The following is a 20,645-nucleotide window of genomic DNA, read 5'->3' as shown; positions in this document are numbered from 1 at the left end:
CGGTGTAATACACTGACTATAGAGGCGCAAATTTATCTCAGTGATGCACTACCTCCCAAACGAAGGATATGTGTATCATAAAGGCAAAGTTGAAAAATTAAATACTCTCTAAATGGATTACAGGAGACACTTTAACCCCAGATTTTAATTTAGACCACCAGGGGACAGTGTTCCCAATCTAAAAATCCAACGTGACTCTTTTTGTAGAAGTAGCCTATCCCTATTGCCGCCCCTCAATGTGATAGGGGTACGGTCAATAAAGATGGCTCTAATGCTAGCCACCCCATGCTTTGCCAACAGGCAATGGCGAGCAAATGGCTGGTCACTGGACCCCTTATCAAGCGCCTTTTTAATTGCACTCCTATGAAGTGCCATCCTTTCCCTAAATTGTCGTATGGTCTTGCCCACATATGCAAGACCACACGGGCACGTGAGCAAATAAATCAAATGAGTAGTGGTACATGTAAGCCGATATTTAATGGGTATTTTTCTGCCTGTTTGTGGATGGTTAAATGTAGTGCCAGTCTGTAAAGTATTGCAGGTGGCACATCCCAGACATCTATAACACCCCATCTTGGGTCTAAGGAAACGGGCTTGATCAGTTCTAGTCATATTGGTAACATCAAGACGAACCACATGGTCCCCTACATTGCTACCCCGAGTGTGACTAGGTAATAAACTAGTATTTGATAAACTACTCAAGGCTACCTACGTTTGTATAATAGGCCACAATTGTTTAGCTTTTCTAACTGTCCGCTTTGAACATGTAGTAAATCTGCTTACCCATGGTAATCTGTCGGCTTTAGTATCTTGACAGGCCCTAGGACGTAATAATTGCTCCCTAGGTATACATAATACTGCTTCCTTAGATTTCTCTAATTCCCTCATCGGGTAACCTCTTTGGGCAAACTTCAACAGCATTTCATCTAGGGCCCTAATAGTATCTTGTGGGTCTGACGTGATTCGCTGCACCCGCAAGAATTGCGAATACGGCAATCCTTTCTTTAAAGCAAGTGGGTGAAACTTTGATAGTTCAAAAAGGTATTCCTATCTGTGGCTTTAACAAATAAGGAGGTACTGAGTTGGCCGGAATTCTGAGTAATAGTAACATCCAAATAGTTAATTTGTTTATCATCTATCACATACGTAAACTTAACCACATGATCTGTCGCATTGTGTCGGTCCCATAATTGTATAAGATCTTCCCTGGGGCCATTCCAACACACTATAAGATCATCAATATAGCGCCTGTAATAGATCACATGGGAGCTAACTAGAGGATCCAGATGGAACATGGTTTTCTCAAAATGGTACATAAATGCATTAGTGTATGATGGGGCCACAGTGGACCCCATCGCACACCCCGATGTCTAAATAAAAGACCCCATTAAATACAAAATAGTTTCTTTTCAAAACCAAACTCAACAGATGTAAGAAAAAAAGACAACCCCGGACCCTGATAGGTCACATTGTCTTCAATAAGTGCTTTTACCGCCTCCACACCTGCATCATGTGGGATTGATGCGTCAGTCTCCTTTCCACCAGAATGGCATTAGCCTCTGCATCTGAAAAGCTCAGACGTTCACGTGCATCCTGGTGCACTAATTCAAGTGTGGCATCCATATCAGGGTTAACCTCCATAATCAGACAAACCTTCAAGTTTCAGTAATGCTGAAATCAGATCGGGGCTGCCGACACACTCACCTAAAGCGGTGATATGACTTTAAAAAAAGCTGCCAGTGAGTACAGCTTACAGCAGATATCTTAGTCCTGAGTGAAAATTTCTAATAACCGGGTGCCATGATAAGGATAGTCACTCCAAAGTGTCCATCCAATAATAGAAGAAAAGAATATACCGGCACTCCCAACTGCAATGAGATACTTGGCTGCGGTGCCCTCCAGGTCAGGTGATGACTTAAATATGCTGGAAATATCGGCGGCACTCAGGCAGACTGGTAAGGAGATGAAAAATAGTGTCCCTTTATTGCCTACATGTTTCGGGGAAGCTCCCCGTCCTCAGGGCTAGACAACAGTGAAAATCCACATACACAACATTTAAATACAAAACAAGCAAAACAAGCAAAGACATCAGTGTAATAATTGGACTGACCTATCCTCACGGCGCTGCCGCCCACCTGCACACGCTGCTCGCCTCTGCATCGCCGGGCTATGATGTCACGGTGCGCCGCGGGACAGGGAGGTTGTCATGGTAACAAGTGAAACAGAATCACAGGCTCCCACATCACTGCAGAGCCTGCACAAAAACACACAAATATAACATTAAACAGCACATCTAAAATACATAAACATCACCCACAGAGATAGATAGATAAAAAGATAGATATTATACATACATATACAAAACAGCAGGTGTGGCACTCCAAAGAAGGTTACTTTCATGGCCATGGATACAACGTTTCAATGCCTTTATTTGTGTGGCATTTTCATCAACCTGATGAAAATGCCACACAAATAAAGGCATTAAAACATTCTATCCATGGCCGTGAAAGTTACCTTCTTTGGAGTGCCGCACCTGCTGTTTTGTATCTGGATCTTTCTGTAATGGCACCCGCTAGTGTAAGTTTGTAAGAGGCTGTGCCGGGTCCATTGGTGATAGATAGATAGATAGATAGATAGATAGATAGATAGATAGATAGATAGATAGATAGATGTCAGCCGGCACTCAATACTAAAAATCAAAAGGAGCCTCGGTGCCCAAGTCCAATCATGCAATATCTCACCACATAGGAACAATAAATGGCACTCTTGAGGCAGTTTCCTGGTGCAAAAAAGAAGTCTAATTGGTAGAAGTTTCGGTGCATGTACCCCTTTCTCAAGACATTGTAGAACAAACCAATGTCTTGAGAAAAGTGTACTTACCTCGAAACGTCGACCAATTAGACTTCTTTTTTGCAACCGTAAACTGCCTCAAGAGTGCCATTTATTGTTCCTATTTGGTGAAATATATATATATATATATAGGTTGGGTACAGAATCCTGGTAGTCACAATCCTGACGATGTCATAATCTGTGCAGTTCCTACACCCTGCCTCTGGGTGTGGTTTTCTGCTCTGGTGCTTCTAGCACACTCTGGTCTGTGTATCTGCAGTCTGTGGTAATCAGCTGATGCAGCAGCTGTGGGAAGCACTTGTACTTCCTCATTTAAAAGCTTTGGGACTGCTCTCCAAGTCAGTGTTCTTCTGACCTTGGATCTGTTCCTGCAAGTCCTGTCCAGCTTAATGTCAAATACGCATGTTTGCACCTTCCTGTTTGGACTAGAGATGTGCGGCTGGCACTTTTCGTGTTTTGTTATTTGGTTTTGGTTCTAATTCCCCGCTTGTGTTTTGGTTTTGGATTGGTTTTGCCAAAACCACCCTTTCGGGTTTTGGATCTGGATGATTTTTGAAAAAAACATAAAAACAGCTAAAAGCACATAATTTGGGGGTAATTTTGTTCCTACAGTATTATTAACCTCAATAACATTAATTTCCACTAATTTCCAGTTTATTCTGAACACCTCACAATATTGTTTTTAGGCCAAAAGGTTGCACCGAGGTGGCTGTATGACTAAGCTAAGCGACACAAGTATGCGGCACAAACACCTGGCCCATCTAGGAGTAGCACTGCAGTGTCAGACAGGATGGCAGATTTAAAAAATGGGCCCCAAACAGCACATCATGCAAAGAAGAAAAAATAAGAATTTACTTACCGATAATTCTATTTCTCGGAGTCCGTAGTGGATGCTGGGGTTCCTGAAAGGACCATGGGGAATAGCGGCTCCGCAGGAGACAGGGCACAAAAGTAAAGCTTTCCGATCAGGTGGTGTGCACTGGCTCCTCCCCCTATGACCCTCCTCCAAGCCAGTTAGGTACTGTGCCCGGACGAGCGTACACAATAAGGGAGGAATTTTGAATCCCGGGTAAGACTCATACCAGCCACACCAATCACACCGTACAACTTGTGATCTAAACCCAGTTAACAGTATGATAACAGCGGAGCCTCTGAAAAGATGGCTCACAACAATAATAACCCGATTTTTGTAACTATGTACAAGTATTGCAGATAATCCGCACTTGGGATGGGCGCCCAGCATCCACTACGGACTCCGAGAAATAGAATTATCGGTAAGTAAATTCTTATTTTCTCTATCGTCCTAGTGGATGCTGGGGTTCCTGAAAGGACCATGGGGATTATACCAAAGCTCCCAAACGGGCGGGAGAGTGCGGATGACTCTGCAGCACCGAATGAGAGAACTCCAGGTCCTCCTTAGCCAGGGTATCAAATTTGTAGAATTTAGCAAACGTGTTTGCCCCTGACCAAGTAGCTGCTCGGCAAAGTTGTAAAGCCGAGACCCCTCGGGCAGCCGCCCAAGATGAGCCCACCTTCCTTGTGGAATGGGCATTTACATATTTTGGCTGTGGCAGGCCTGCCACAGAATGTGCAAGCTGAATTGTATTACACATCCAACTAGCAATAGTCTGCTTAGAAGCAAGAGCACCCAGTTTGTTGGGTGCATACAGGATAACAGCAAGTCAGTTTTCCTGACTCCAGCCGTCCTGGAACATATTTTCAGGGCCCTGACAACATCTAGCAACTTGGAGTCCTCCAAGTCCCTAGTAGGTGCAAGGCACCACAATAAGCTGGTTCAGGTGAAACACTGACACCACCTTAGGGAGAGAACTGGGGACGAGTCCGCAGCTCTGCCCTGTCCGAATGGACAAACAAGATATGGGCTTTTTTGAGAAAAAACCACCAATTTGACACTCGCCTGGTCCAGGCCAGGGCCAAGAGCATGGTCACTTTTCATGTGAGATGCTTCAAATCCACAGATTTGACTGGTTTTAAACCAATGTGATTTGAGGAATCCCAGAACTACGTTGAGATCCCACAGTGCCACTGGAGGCACAAAAGGGGGTTGTATATGCAATACTCCCTTGACAAACTTCTGGACTTCAGGAACTGAAGCCAATTCTTTCTGGAAGAAAATCGACAGGGCCGAAATTTGAACCTTAATGGACCCCAATTTGAGGCCCATAGACACTCCTGTTTGCAGGAAATGACAGAGTTGAAATTTCTTTGTGGGGCCTTCCTGGCGTCACACCACGCAACATATTTTCGCCACATGCGGTGATAATGTTGTGCGGTCACCTCCTTTCTGGCTTTGACCAGGGTAGGAATGACCTCTTCCGGAATGCCTTTTTCCCTTAGGATCCGGCTTTCCACCGCCATGCCGACAAACGCAGCTGCGGTAAGTCTTGGAACAGACATGGTACTTGCTGAAGCAAGTCCCTTCTTAGCGGCAAAGGCCATAAGACCTCTGTAAGCATCTCTTGAAGTTCCGGGTACCAAGTCCTTCTTGGCCAATCCGGAGCCATGAGTATAGTTCGTACTCCTCTACGTCTTATAATTCTCAGCACCTTAGGTATGAGAAGCAGAGGAGGGAACACATACACCGACTGGTACACCCACGGTGTTACCAGAACGTCCACAGCTATTGCCTGAGGGTCTCTTGACCTGGCGCAATACCTGTCCCGTTTTTTGTTCAGACGGGACGCCATCATGTCCACCTTTGGTATTTCCCAACGGTTTACAATCATGTGGAAAAAACTTCCCGATGAAGTTTCCACTCTCCCGGGTGGAGGTCGTGCCTGCTGAGGAAGTCTGCTTCCCAGTTTCCATTCCCGGGATGAAACACTGCTGACAGTGCTATCACATGATTTTCCGCACAGCGAAAAGTCCTTGCAGTTTTTGCCATTGCCCTCCTGCTTCTTGTGTCGCCCTGTCTGTTTACGTGGGCGACTGCCGTGATGTTTTTCCCACTGGATCAATACCGGCTGACCTTGAAGCAGAGGTCTTGCTAAGCTTAGAGCATTATAAATTTACCCTTAGCTCCAGTATATTTATGTGGAGAAAAGTCTCCAGACTTGATCACACTCCCTGGAAATTTTTTCCTTGTGTGACTGCTCCCCAGCCTCTCGGGCTGGGCTCCGTGGTCACCAGCATCCAATCCTGAATGCCGAATCTGCGGCCCTCTAGAAGATGAGCACTCTATAACCACCACAGGAGAGACACCCTTGTCCTTGGATATAGGGTTATCCGCTGATGCATCTGAAGATGCGATCCGGACCATTTGTCCAGCAGATCCCACTGAAAAGTTCTTGCGTGAAATCTGCCGAATGGAATTGCTTCGTAGGAAGCCACCATTTTTACCAGGACCCTTGTGCAATGATGCACTGTTTTTAGGAGGTTCCTGACTAGCTCGGATAACTCCCTGGCTTTCTCTTCCGGGAGAAACACCTTTTTCTGGACTGTGTCCAGAATCATCCCTAGGCACAGCAGACGTGTCGTCGGGATCAGCTGCGATTTTGGAATATTTAGAATCCACCCGTGCTGTTGTAGCAGTATCCGAGATAGTGCTACTCCGACCTCCAACTGTTCCCTGGACTATGCCCTTATCAGGAGATCGTCCAAGTAAGGGATAATTAAGACGCCTTTTCTTCGAAGAAGAATCATCATTTCGGCCATTACCTTGGTAAAGACCCGGGGTGCCGTGGACAATCCAAACGGCAGCGTCTGAAACTGATAGTGACAGTTCTGCACCACGAACCTGAGGTACCCTTAGTGAGAAGGGCAAATTTGGGACATAGAGGTAAGCATCCCTGATGTCCCGGGACACTATATAGTCCCCTTCTTCCTGGTTCGTTATCACTGCTCTGAGTGACTCCATCTTGATTTGAACCTTTGTAAGTGTTCAAAAAATTTTTTAGAATAAGTCTCACCTAGCCTTCTGGCTTCAGTACCACAATATAGTGTGGAATAATACCCCTTTTCTTGTAGTAGGAGGGGTAATTTAAATTATCACCTGCTGGGAATACAGCTTGTGAATTTTTTCCCATACTGCCTCCTTGTCGGAGGGAGACCTTGGTAAAGCCGACTTCAGGAGCCTGCGAAGGGGAAACGTCTCGACATTCCAATCTGTACCCCTGGGATACTACTTGTAGGATCCAGGGGTCCTGTACGGTCTCAGCGCCATGCTGAGAACTTGTCAGAAGCGGTGGAACGCTTCTGTTCCTGGGAATGGGCTGCCTGCTGCAGTCTTCTTCCCTTTCCTCTATCCCTGGGCAGATATGATCTTATAGGGACGAAAGGACTGAGGCTGAAAAGACGGTGTCTTTATCTGCAGAGATGTGACTTAGGGTAAAAACGGCGGATTTTCCAGCAGTTGCCGTGGCCACCAGGTCCGATGGACCGACCCCAAATAACTCCTCTTCCTTTATACGGCAATACACCTTTGTGCCGTTTGGAATCTGCATCACCTGACCACTGTCGTGTCCATAACATCTTCTGGCAGATATGGACATCGCATTTACTCTTGATGCCAGAGTGCAAATATCCCTCTGTGCATCTCGCATATATAGAAATGCATCCTTTAAATGCTCTATAGTCAATAAAATACTGTCCCTGTCAAGGGTATCAATATTTTTAGTCAGGGAATCCGACCAAGCCACCCCAGCTCTGCACATCCAGGCTGAGGCGATCGCTGGTCGCAGTATAACACCAGTATGTGTGTATATACTTTTTATGATATTTTCCAGCCTCCTGTCAGCTGGTCCTTGAGGACGGCCCTATCTATAGACGGTACCGCCACTTGTTTTGATAAGCGTGTGAGCGCCTTATCCACCCTAAGGGGTGTTTCCCAACGCGCCCTAACTTCTGGCGGGAAAGGGTATACCGCCCATAATTTTCTATCGGGGGGAACCCACGCATCATCACACACTTTATTTAATTTATCTGATTCAGGAAAAACTACGGTAGTTTTTTCACATCCCACATAATACCCTCTTTTGTGGTACTTGTAGTATCAGAAATATGAAACACCTCCTTCATTGCCTTTAACGTGTGGCCCTAATAAGGAATACGTTTGTTTATTCACCGTCGACACTGGATTCAGTGTCCCTGTCTGTGTCTGTGTCGACCGAATAAAGTAAACGGGCGTTTTAAAACCCCTGACGGTGTTTTTGAGACGTCTGGACCGGTACTAATTGTTTGTCGGCCGTCTCATGTCGTCAACCGACCTTGCAGCGTGTTGACATTATCACGTAATTCCCTAAATAAGCCATCCATTCCGGTGTCGACTCCCTAGAGAGTGACATCACCATTACAGGCAATTGCTCCGCCTCCTCACCAACATCGTCCTCATACATGTCGACACACACGTACCGACACACAGCACACACACAGGGAATGCTCTGATAGAGGACAGGACCCACTAGCCCTTTGGAGAGACAGAGGGAGAGTTTACCAGCACACACCAAAAACGCTATAATTATATAGGGACAACCTTATATAAGTGTTTTCCCTTATAGCATCTTTTTTATATATTTCTAACGCCAAATTAGTGCCCCCCCCTCTCTGTTTTAACCCTGTTTCTGTAGTGCAGTGCAGGGGAGAGCCTGGGAGCCTTCCCTCCAGCCTTTCTGTGAGGGAAAATGGCGCTGTGTGCTGAGGAGATAGGCCCCGCCCCTTTTTCGGCGGCCTCGTCTCCCGCTCTTAACGGATTCTGGCAGGGGTTAAATATCTCCATATAGCCTCCGGAGGCTATATGTGAGGTATTTTTAGCCAAAATAGGTATTCATTTGCCTCCCAGGGCGCCCCCCTCCCAGCGCCCTGCACCCTCAGTGACTGCCGTGTGAAGTGTGCTGAGAGGAAAATGGCGCACAGCTGCAGTGCTGTGCGCTACCTTTAGAAGACTGAGGAGTCTTCTGCCGCCGATTCTGGACCTCTTCTTACTTCAGCATCTGCAAGGGGGCCGGCGGCAAGGCTCCGGTGACCATCCAGGCTGTACCTGTGATCGTCCCTCTGGAGCTGATGTCCAGTAGCCAAGAAGCCAATCCATCCTGCACGCAGGTGAGTTCACTTCTTCTCCCCTAAGTCCCTCGTTGCAGTGATCCTGTTGCCAGCAGGACTCACTGTAAAATAAAAAACCTAAGCTAAACTTTTCTAAGCAGCTCTTTAGGAGAGCCACCTAGATTGCACCCTTCTCGGCCGGGCACAAAAATCTAACTGGCTTGGAGGAGGGTCATAGGGGGAGGAGCCAGTGCACACCACCTGATCGGAAAGCTTTACTTTTGTGCCCCGTCTCCTGCGGAGCCGCTATTCCCCATGGTCCTTTCAGGAACCCCAGCATCCACTAGGACGATAGAGAAAGAGGTGTAATGAGGTAGCTGTATGACTAAGCTAAGTGACAAGTGTGCGGCACAAACACCTGGCCCATCTAGGAGTGGCACTACAGTTGCAGACAGGATGGCACTTAAAAAATCTAGGACCCAAACAGCACATGATGCAAAGAAGAAAGAGGTGCAAGATGGAATTGTCCTTGGGCCCTCCTGCCCACCCTTATGTTGTATAAACAGGACATGCACACTTTAACAAACCCATCATTTCAACCACAGGGTCTGCCACACGACTATTGCTGAAATGACTGGTTTGTTTGTGCCCCCACCAAAAAAGAAGCAATCAATCTCTCCTTGCACAAACTGGCTCTACAGAGGCAAGATGTCCACCTCATCCCTTTTAGTGTATACATCTCCCCCTCCTCACGGAGGGGGATATTCAATTTGGCCCAAAGAGACATCGGAAGTAAAACCCCCCGATGTTTCTTCGGGTGCTGCGGTCGGGCTATTTAAGTAGCTCGGACGGTAAAACCTGCTTTTTCATCCATAAACACACAGGTTCAGTGAAACCTGTGTGTTTTCGGGTGAAATGGCCCCGTTTTCGGATGAAAACGGGGCTGTTATCGGGCATTTTGCTTCGCCTGCCAGAGGTAGGTGAAGCAAAACCCCCAATAAGCTGTGGCACACGCTGGCTTATTGAGGTCAATTAAATAGCCCCCGGCGGCGATACTTATCACAGGGCACCCTCGGGACAAATTGAATAATCCCCAAAGTATTAATTCATCCCCACTGGAATTCACCATCACAGGTCCCTGTGTACTTTCTGGAGGCAATTGCTGGTAAAGGTCTTTTGATGAACATCATCTTCTCCACATTTAGTGGAAGTAACCTCCTATGCTGATCGCAGACAAGGTTACAGGCTGCACTAAACACTCTTTCGGAGTACACACTGGAGGGGGGGCAACTTAGGTAAAATAAAGCCAGTTTGTGCAAGGGCATCCAAATTGCCTCGTTTTCCTGCCAGTATATGTACAGACTGTCTGACATGTCTACTTGTATGCTGTCACTCATATAATTCGCCACCATTCTTTTAATGGTGACAGAATCATATGCAGTGACAGCAGACATGTCAGTAATCGTTGGCAGGTCCTTTAGTCCAGACCATATGTCAGCACTTGCTCCTGACTGCCCTGCATCACCGCCAGCGGGTGGGATAGGAAACCTTATCCTTTTCTTCACAGTCCCATGTGCGGGAGAATATGAAGGAGGAGCTGTTGACGGGTCACGTTCCGCTTGAGTTGACAATTTTCTCACCAGCAGGTCTTTGAACCTCTGCAGACTTGTGTCTGCCGGAAAGAGAGATACAATGTAGGCTTTAAACCTAGGATCAAGCACGGTGGCCAAAAGGTAGTGCTGTGATTTCAACAGATTGACCACCCGTGAATCCTGGCAAAGCTAATGAAGGGCTCCATCCACAAGTCCCACATACTTTGCGGAATCGCTCTGTCTTAGCTCCTCCTTCAATTTCTCCAGCTGCTTCTACAAAAGCCCAATGAGGGGAATGACCTGGCTCAAGCTGACAGTGTTTGAACTGATTTTATGTGTCTGACTGAGGAGGAAGTTGACATTGAGGGAGTTGGTGGTGTGGCTTGCAGGAGCTTGGGTACAAGAGGAAAAAGGGATTTAGGTGTCAGTGGACTGTTTACGCTCTTACCCAAAGCTTCACAACTTGACACTGACTTCTGATGAATGCACAGCAGGTGACGTAGAAGGGAGGATTTTCCTAGGTGGTTAACATCCTTACCCCTTCTTATTACAGATTGACAAAGGCAACACATGGCTTGACACCTGTTGTCCGCATTTGTTGAGGAATATTTCCACACCGAAGAGGTGGTTTTTTTTGTATTTTGCCCAGGCATCACAATGGGCTTATTCATCCCACGGACAACAGGTGTCTACCCCGGTGAATGATTTAAACAAACCACATCACCATCAGAATTCCCGTCGTCAACTTCCTCCTCAGTGCCAGCAACACCCATATCCTCATCCTGGAGTACTTCAACAGTGACGTCTTCAATTTGAATATAACAAACTGGACTGTGCATGCTACTTACAGCACTTGCCGAGGGCGTACAAATGGTGGAAGGAGCCACCTCTTCCCGTCCTGTATTGGCACGGTCAGGCATCGCAACTGCCAACATACTTGGACTCTCCTTGGGGATTTGTGATACCATCTTAGAATGCACAGTTCTTCACTGTGCTTTTTCCAGCTTAACTCTTATAATTTTTCTAGTGGGAGCATGAGTGCTTCCATCGTCATATGAAGCTGAACCACTAGTCATGAACATAGGATTTAGCTGTTCCTTGCCACTCCGTGGCGTAAATGGCATATTGGCAAGTGCACGTTTCTCGTCACACCATTTAAATTTCTTTATTTGGGTCTTTTTATTGAACTTTGGCTTTTGGATTTTACATGCCCTCTACTATCACATTGGGCATCGGCCTTGGCAGACAACGTTGATGGGATTTCATTGTCTATATCATGACTAGTGGCAGCAGCTTCAGCACTAGGAGGAAGTGGTTCTTGATCTTTCCCTATTTTATCCTCCAAATTTTTGTTCTCCATTATTTTCTGGAGTTATATAACAATATGCGGTACAGGAGAGTGTATCACTACACCACACAGGGCAAACCCTATGAAAATTATTTGTATTAAATATGAATAACCCCTTTATTTGGAGTAAATAATATACAGCTCAGGACAACACCACCGACTAGATTTATATGGAATTATATGGATTTATATGGAATTATACGGCAGGATCACTGAAATTATACGCCAGTACCACTGAATTTATACGGCAGTACCACTGGACATAAACAGCAGTATCACTGGACATAAACAGCAGTATCACTGGAATAATATGGCAGTATCACTGGACATATACAGCAGAATCACTGGACTGGATTTATATGCCAGTACCACTGGATTTAGAAAGCAGTACCACTGGACATATACGGCAGTATCACTGGATTTATACACCAGTACCACTGGAATTATATGGCAGGATCACGGGATTTATACGCCAGTGTCATTGGAATTATATAGCAGGATCACTGGATTTATATGCCAGTACCACTGGAATTATACAGCAGGATCACTGAAATTATACGGAATTACCACTGAATTTATACGGCAGTACCAGCTGGATTAAGGTTTTGGGGGCCTTGGGGTACTTAAAACAGGGGTCCCGCGGTGAGGTTACTTTCGGTCAAACGCTGACCACAAAGTTCCCACCATTGGTTATAATGGAGCGCATAGGCGCTACATTGTAACACTGCCGTGTGCTGCCTGTCATACACTACAGGAGCATACAGCCAATCAGGAGGGTGTCACAACGTGGCGCTCCCTGATTGGCTGATGGAACCGTCTTAGACATAAGTCAGAGGGGGTCCCTGGCATTCGGGGAAAGGGGTCCCATGTGAAAACATGGGGCCCCTTTCAGTGCGAGGTCGGGTGTCCGTTTTGTTATTTTGCAAAGTACCTGGATTACAAATGGATTAAAAGAGGAGCCATCTACACTGGATTTTGTGAGTATAATTTTTTCAACAGGTACACCATGGATTCTACATGGAGAAGAGGAACGACCCTCGTGTGAACATAGGTAAGTATGTGTATATGGAGGTGTGGATGTATGTATTAAAGTTTTACTTTCAAGGTGTGTGTCTTGTGTTTTTATTGGGGTATTTTTTTAGTAGTGGTACTACAGGTACCAGCAGGCCCGGTTTTCCACCGCATGCTGGTACTTGTGGTTCTCCAAGTACCAGCTTGCGGGGGAGGCTTGCTGGGACTTGTAGTACTGCTACTAAAAACAATATTCATTTTTTGACAAAAAGGCTATCAGCCTCCCATCCACAGCCCTTGGATGGGGGGGGGGGGGGGGGCAGCCTCGGGCTTCACCCCTGGCCCTTGGGTGGCTGGAGGGTGGGGACCCCTTGATTGAAGGGGTCCCCACTCCTCCAGGGTACCCCGGCCAGGGGTGACTAGTTGGGTATGTAATGCCAGGGCCGCAGGGACCTAGGCAAAACTGTCCCCCGGCTGTGGCATTATGTACCTGGCTAGTGGAGCCCGGTGCTGGTTTTAAAAATACGGGGGACCCCTACGCTTTTTGTCCCCCGTATTTTTGGAACCAGGCGCAGAGCCCGGTGCTGGTTGACTTAATATGGGGGAACCCCTGTCAATTTTTTCACCATATTTTGTCAACCACGACCGGCTCAAAGAGCCCGAGGCTGGTTTTGCTTAGGAGGGGGGGACCCCACGCAATTTTTTTTTCAGACTTTTACACTAGTTATAAGTTATTAAAAGATGCACAATGAAACCCTGCACGGATCTCACAGATCCGGCCGATTTTCATTGTTGACATGTCGGCAGTGTTTTACTATTCACTCCCGTAAAACACTGCGAAAAATTACGAATGACATCGACATCGGAAAACACGAAAATGTAAAATACGGCAGCTTAGTAAATGAGGCGTAAAATTTTCAAAAAGTTGCACAATTACACATTCGATGTCATTCGTAATTAATCTCCCTCCAAATCGGTACAAATACGAATTTTAGTAAATATACCCCCCAGTGTGTCTCCCGACTTGAGCAGAGGGAGAGGGAACTTATTAACAGTGTCTGCCTGCTATTTGCTGTTGCGGTACACTGTCACCTGTACTATACACTTCAACAACTGACAGTGTACCGCTACAGCAAATAGCGGGAAGTGCATATGCACATTAGACAAGAATGAACATGGCAGCCACTTACAACAAGGGATGGCATGCTGTAGGAAATGCTAGATGAGAAGAGGAAATGGTGGATTAGCATCAATGTGTTGGTAGTATAAAAAGGACAAGAACCACAAAAATTGCATAGTAATAACCTGTTCTAACAGCAGACCTCTGACCCCAGGGCATAATACAAATGCCTTGTTATTGTCTCAGGCTCCAAGGCATGCAAGCACTGCTCATGCAATGCACACAGTAGAAGGTTCTGTCACAGTAATATCTGATATGCAGAAAATGATAGAAGCTATTATAATGCAATGTGGCTTTTATAATATTAAGAGAAAAAAAGGTGAAATCTCAGGAGTTTTCAATGGCGGCTGTCATACAAAGAGGAGGGGGACCAGACTGCAGACACAGATAACATGCATACTGCCTCACATATAGGACACAGGAATAAAGGAAGGGCCATGGCAGGGAAGACTGAAACATGCATTTAAACATTAACCAGACAGCAGTCAAAGCTAAAATAAGAATTTACTTACCGATAATTCTATTTCTCGGAGTCCGTAGTGGATGCTGGGGTTCCTGAAAGGACCATGGGGAATAGCGGCTCCGCAGGAGACAGGGCACAAAAGTAAAGCTTTCCGATCAGGTGGTGTGCACTGGCTCCTCCCCCTATGACCCTCCTCCAAGCCAGTTAGGTACTGTGCCCGGACGAGCGTACACAATAAGGGAGGAATTTTGAATCCCGGGTAAGACTCATACCAGCCACACCAATCACACCGTACAACTTGTGATCTAGACCCAGTTAACAGTATGATAACAGCGGAGCCTCTGAAAAGATGGCTCACAACAATAATAACCCGATTTTTGTAACTATGTACAAGTATTGCAGATAATCCGCACTTGGGATGGGCGCCCAGCATCCACTACGGACTCCGAGAAATAGAATTATCGGTAAGTAAATTCTTATTTTCTCTATCGTCCTAGTGGATGCTGGGGTTCCTGAAAGGACCATGGGGATTATACCAAAGCTCCCAAACGGGCGGGAGAGTGCGGATGACTCTGCAGCACCGAATGAGAGAACTCCAGGTCCTCCTTAGCCAGGGTATCAAATTTGTAGAATTTAGCAAACGTGTTTGCCCCTGACCAAGTAGCTGCTCGGCAAAGTTGTAAAGCCGAGACCCCTCGGGCAGCCGCCCAAGATGAGCCCACCTTCCTTGTGGAATGGGCATTTACATATTTTGGCTGTGGCAGGCCTGCCACAGAATGTGCAAGCTGAATTGTATTACACATCCAACTAGCAATAGTCTGCTTAGAAGCAAGAGCACCCAGTTTGTTGGGTGCATACAGGATAACAGCAAGTCAGTTTTCCTGACTCCAGCCGTCCTGGAACACATTTTCGGGGCCCTGACAACATCCAGCAACTTGGAGTCCTCCAAGTCCCTAGTAGGTGCAAGGCACCCCAATAAGCTGGTTCAGGTGAAACACTGACACCACCTTAGGGAGAGAACTGGGGACGAGTCCGCAGCTCTGCCCTGTCCGAATGGACAAACAGATATGGGCTTTTTTGAGAAAAAACCACCAATTTGACACTCGCCTGGTCCAGGCCAGGGCCAAGAGCATGGTCACTTTTCATGTGAGATGCTTCAAATCCACAGATTTGACTGGTTTTAAACCAATGTGATTTGAGGAATCCCAGAACTACGTTGAGATCCCTCAGTGCCACTGGAGGCACAAAAGGGGGTTGTATATGCAATACTCCCTTGACAAACTTCTGGACTTCAGGAACTGAAGCCAATTCTTTCTGGAAGAAAATCGACAGGGCCGAAATTTGAACCTTAATGGACCCCAATTTGAGGCCCATAGACACTCCTGTTTGCAGGAAATGCAGGAAAACGACCGAGTTGAAATTTCTTTGTGGGGCCTTCCTGGCCTCACACCACGCCATATTTTCGCCACATGTGGTGATAATGTTGTGCGGTCACCTCCTTTCTGGCTTTGACCAGGGTAGGAATGACCTCTTCCGGAATGCCTTTTTCCCTTAGGATCCGGCTTTCCACCGCCATGCCGACAAACGCAGCTGCGGCAAGTCTTGGAACAGACATGGTACTTGCTGAAGCAAGTCCCTTCTTAGCGGCAGAGGCCATAAGACCTCTGTAAGCATCACTTGAAGTTCCGGGTACCAAGTCCTTCTTGGCCAATCCGGAGCCATGAGTATAGTTCTTACTCCTCTACGTCTTATAATTCTCAGCACCTTAGGTATGAGAAGCAGAGGAGGGAACACATACACCGACTGGTACACCCACGGTGTTACCAGAACGTCCACAGCTATTGCCTGAGGGTCTCTTGACCTGGCGCAATACCTGTCCCGTTTTTTGTTCAGACGGGACGCCATCATGTCCACCTTTGGTATTTCCCAACGGTTTACAATCATGTGGAAAAAACTTCCCGATGAAGTTTCCACTCTCCCGGGTGGAGGTCGTGCCTGCTGAGGAAGTCTGCTTCCCAGTTTCCATTCCCGGGATGAAACACTGCTGACAGTGCTATCACATGATTTTCCGCACAGCGAAAAGTCCTTGCAGTTTTTGCCATTGCCCTCCTGCTTCTTGTGTCGCCCTGTCTGTTTACGTGGGCGACTGCCGTGATGTTTTTCCCACTGGATCAATACCGGCTGACCTTGAAGCAGAGGTCTTGCTAAGCTTAGAGCATTATAAATTTACCCTTAGCTCCAGTATATTTATGTGGAGAAAAGTCTCCAGACTTGATCACACTCCCTGGAAATTTTTTCCTTGTGTGACTGCTCCCCAGCCTCTCGGGCTGGGCTCCGTGGTCACCAGCATCCAATCCTGAATGCCGAATCTGCGGCCCTCTAGAAGATGAGCACTCTATAACCACCACAGGAGAGACACCCTTGTCCTTGGATATAGGGTTATCCGCTGATGCATCTGAAGATGCGATCCGGACCATTTGTCCAGCAGATCCCACTGAAAAGTTCTTGCGTGAAATCTGCCGAATGGAATTGCTTCGTAGGAAGCCACCATTTTTACCAGGACCCTTGTGCAATGATGCACTGTTTTTAGGAGGTTCCTGACTAGCTCGGATAACTCCCTGGCTTTCTCTTCCGGGAGAAACACCTTTTTCTGGACTGTGTCCAGAATCATCCCTAGGCACAGCAGACGTGTCGTCGGGATCAGCTGCGATTTTGGAATATTTAGAATCCACCCGTGCTGTTGTAGCAGTATCCGAGATAGTGCTACTCCGACCTCCAACTGTTCCCTGGACTATGCCCTTATCAGGAGATCGTCCAAGTAAGGGATAATTAAGACGCCTTTTCTTCGAAGAAGAATCATCATTTCGGCCATTACCTTGGTAAAGACCCGGGGTGCCGTGGACAATCCAAACGGCAGCGTCTGAAACTGATAGTGACAGTTCTGCACCACGAACCTGAGGTACCCTTAGTGAGAAGGGCAAATTTGGGACATAGAGGTAAGCATCCCTGATGTCCCGGGACACTATATAGTCCCCTTCTTCCTGGTTCGTTATCACTGCTCTGAGTGACTCCATCTTGATTTGAACCTTTGTAAGTGTTCAAAAAAATTTTTTAGAATAAGTCTCACCTAGCCTTCTGGCTTCAGTACCACAATATAGTGTGGAATAATACCCCTTTCTTGTAGTAGGAGGGGTAATTTAATTATCACCTGCTGGGAATACAGCTTGTGAATTTTTTCCCATACTGCCTCCTTGTCGGAGGGAGACCTTGGTAAAGCAGACTTCAGGAGCCTGCGAAGGGGAAACGTCTCGACATTCCAATCTGTACCCCTGGGATACTACTTGTAGGATCCAGGGGTCCTGTACGGTCTCAGCGCCATGCTGAGAACTTGTCAGAAGCGGTGGAACGCTTCTGTTCCTGGGAATGGGCTGCCTGCTGCAGTCTTCTTCCCTTTCCTCTATCCCTGGGCAGATATGATCTTATAGGGACGAAAGGATTGAGGCTGAAAAGACGGTGTCTTTTTCTGCAGAGATGTGACTTAGGGTAAAAACGGTGGATTTTCCAGCAGTTGCCGTGGCCACCAGGTCCGATGGACCGACCCCAAATAACTCCTTTATACGGCAATACACCTTTGTGCCGTTTGGAATCTGCATCACCTGACCACTGTCGTGTCCATAAACATCTTCTGGCAGATATGGACATCGCACTTACTCTTGATGCCAGAGTGCAAATATCCCTCTGTGCATCTCGCATATATAGAAATGCATCCTTTAAATGCTCTATAGTCAATAAAATACTGTCCCTGTCAAGGGTATCAATATTTTTAGTCAGGGAATCCAACCAAGCCACCCCAGCTCTGCACATCCAGGCTGAGGCGATCGCTGGTCGCAGTATAACACCAGTATGTGTGTATATACTTTTTATGATATTTTCCAGCCTCCCGTCAGCTGGTCCTTGAGGACGGCCCTATCTATAGACGGTACCGCCACTTGTTTTGATAAGCGTGTGAGCGCCTTATCCACCCTAAGGGGTGTTTTCCAACGCGCCCTAACTTCTGGCGGGAAAGGGTATACCGCCCATAATTTTCTATCGGGGGGAACCCACGCATCATCACACACTTTATTTAATTTATCTGATTCAGGAAAAACTATGGTAGTTTTTTCACATCCAACATAATACCCTCTTTTGTGGTACTTGTAGTATCAGAAATATGTAACACCTCCTTCATTGCCTTTAACGTGTGGCCCTAATAAGGAATACGTTTGTTTATTCACCGTCGACACTGGATTCAGTGTCCCTGTCTGTGTCTGTGTCGACCGACTAAAGTAAACGGGCGTTTTAAAACCCCTGACGGTGTTTTTGAGACGTCTGGACCGGTACTAATTGTTTGTCGGCCGTCTCATGTCATCAACCGACCTTGCAGCGTGTTGACATTATCACGTAATTCCCTAAATAAGCCATCCATTCCGGTGTCGACTCCCTAGAGAGTGACATCACCATTACAGGCAATTGCTCCGCCTCCTCACCAACATCGTCCTCCTACATGTCGACACACACGTACCGACACACAGCACACACACAGGGAATGCTCTGATAGAGGACAGGACCCACTAGCCCTTTGGAGAGACAGAGGGAGAGTTTGCCAGCACACACCAAAAACGCTATAATTTTATATAGGGACAACCTTATATAAGTGTTTCTCCCTAATAGCATCTTTATATAGATATTTATATCGCCAATTAGTGCCCCCCCTCTCTGTTTAAACCCTGTTTCTGTAGTGCAGTGGAGAGCCTGGGAGCCTTCTCTCCAGCCTTTCTGCGAGAGAAAATGGCGCTGTGTGCTGAGGAGATAGGCCCCGCCCCTTTTCCGGCGGCCTCGTCTCCCGCTCTTTAGTGAAGTTTGGCAGGGGTTAAATATCTCCATATAGCCTCTGGGGGCTATATGTGAGGTATTTTTAGCCAGTATATAGGTTTACATTTGCCTCCCAGGGCGCCCCCCCCCAGCGCCCTGCACCCTCAGTGACTGCGTGTGAAGTGTGCTGAGAGGAAAATGGCGCACAGCTGCAGTGCTGTGCGCTACCTTTAGAAGACTGCAAGGGTCTTCAGCCGCCGATTCTGGACCTCTTCTTACTTCAGCATCTGCAAGGGGGCCGGCGGCGCGGCTCCGGTGACCATCCAGGCTGTACCTGTGATCGTCCCTCTGGAGCTGATGTCCAGTAGCCAAGAAGCCAATCCATCCTGCACGCAGGTGAGTTCACTTCTTCTCCCCTCTGTCCCTCGTTGCAGTGATCCTGTTGCCAGCAGGACTCACTGTAAAATAAAAAACCTAAGCTAAACTTTCTCTAAGCAGCTCTTTAGGAGAGCCACCTAGAATTGCACCCTTCTCGGCCGGGCACAAAAATCTAACTGGCTTGGAGGAGGGTCATAGGGGGAGGAGCCAGTGCACACCACCTGATCGGAAAGCTTTACTTTTGTGCCCTGTCTCCTGCGGAGCCGCTATTCCCCATGGTCCTTTCAGGAACCCCAGCATCCACTAGGACGATAGAGAAATATATATATATATATATATATATCACTACATACACATATGTAACAATTGCACACGTACATATATGCAAGGACATCATTATTACATCTCTCGTGTACATAAATTGACGGTCATTACATTGCAATTTTAACACAGAAATGTACTCATGCTGTATATTTGCAGGAATAAAGCCATATAATGCCCCCAATATCTCAGACCACCAGCTGTGGAATAACGTGCAGAACATGTGCACAGCTCCTATGTAACCCTACACGTATGTACATGCAGCCTGTGCATGCAATCCAGAGACAGTGACAGGACAAATAGAGAATTGTCGGAGAATGATGGGGAGATAGTGAGGCTACAGGCAGCTTCCATTCATCCACAGCAGCACCGGCCCCTTACCGTCAGCGCAGACAGATCTATCTCATCCAGGCTGCGCACCGAGTTTCCTCCGCGGTGCTCTTATTATGCTGGCTCCACCTGCCCTATTATTCCAGCATGCGGCTATGGCTCTTCCAGGATCTCGGGAGCCGGAGGTGCGTGTGCCTGTCCCTGCATCCGGGGTCCGTCGACTACCATCCAGTATGTCTCCGGACTTGAGGTGGGAGAGGGAACTCAGTAACAGTGTCTTCCCGCTATTTGCTGTTGCGGTACACTGTCACTTGTACTATACAC

At 47.0% G+C, this 20,645-nt stretch overlaps 1 long non-coding RNA gene across 4 annotated transcripts in view; it reads right to left on the bottom strand.

Annotated features, from left to right (window-relative positions):
• Nucleotides 1-20,645, bottom strand: part of LOC134969441 (uncharacterized) — a 157,552-nt gene that overhangs the window by 123,638 nt on the left and 13,269 nt on the right. For all 4 annotated transcript variants that reach the window (XR_010189486.1, XR_010189484.1, XR_010189483.1 and 1 more), the window contains exon 2: nucleotides 2,111-2,254. This is a non-coding gene — a long non-coding RNA (uncharacterized LOC134969441). The remainder of the gene's footprint in view (nucleotides 1-2,110; nucleotides 2,255-20,645) is intronic.

The sequence above is a fragment of the Pseudophryne corroboree genome, chromosome 11, assembly GCF_028390025.1.
Source record: "Pseudophryne corroboree isolate aPseCor3 chromosome 11, aPseCor3.hap2, whole genome shotgun sequence".
NCBI lineage: Eukaryota > Metazoa > Chordata > Amphibia > Anura > Myobatrachidae > Pseudophryne > Pseudophryne corroboree.
Note: the sequence above shows the minus strand (reverse complement) of the source record. Positions and strands in the feature narration are given on the sequence as shown.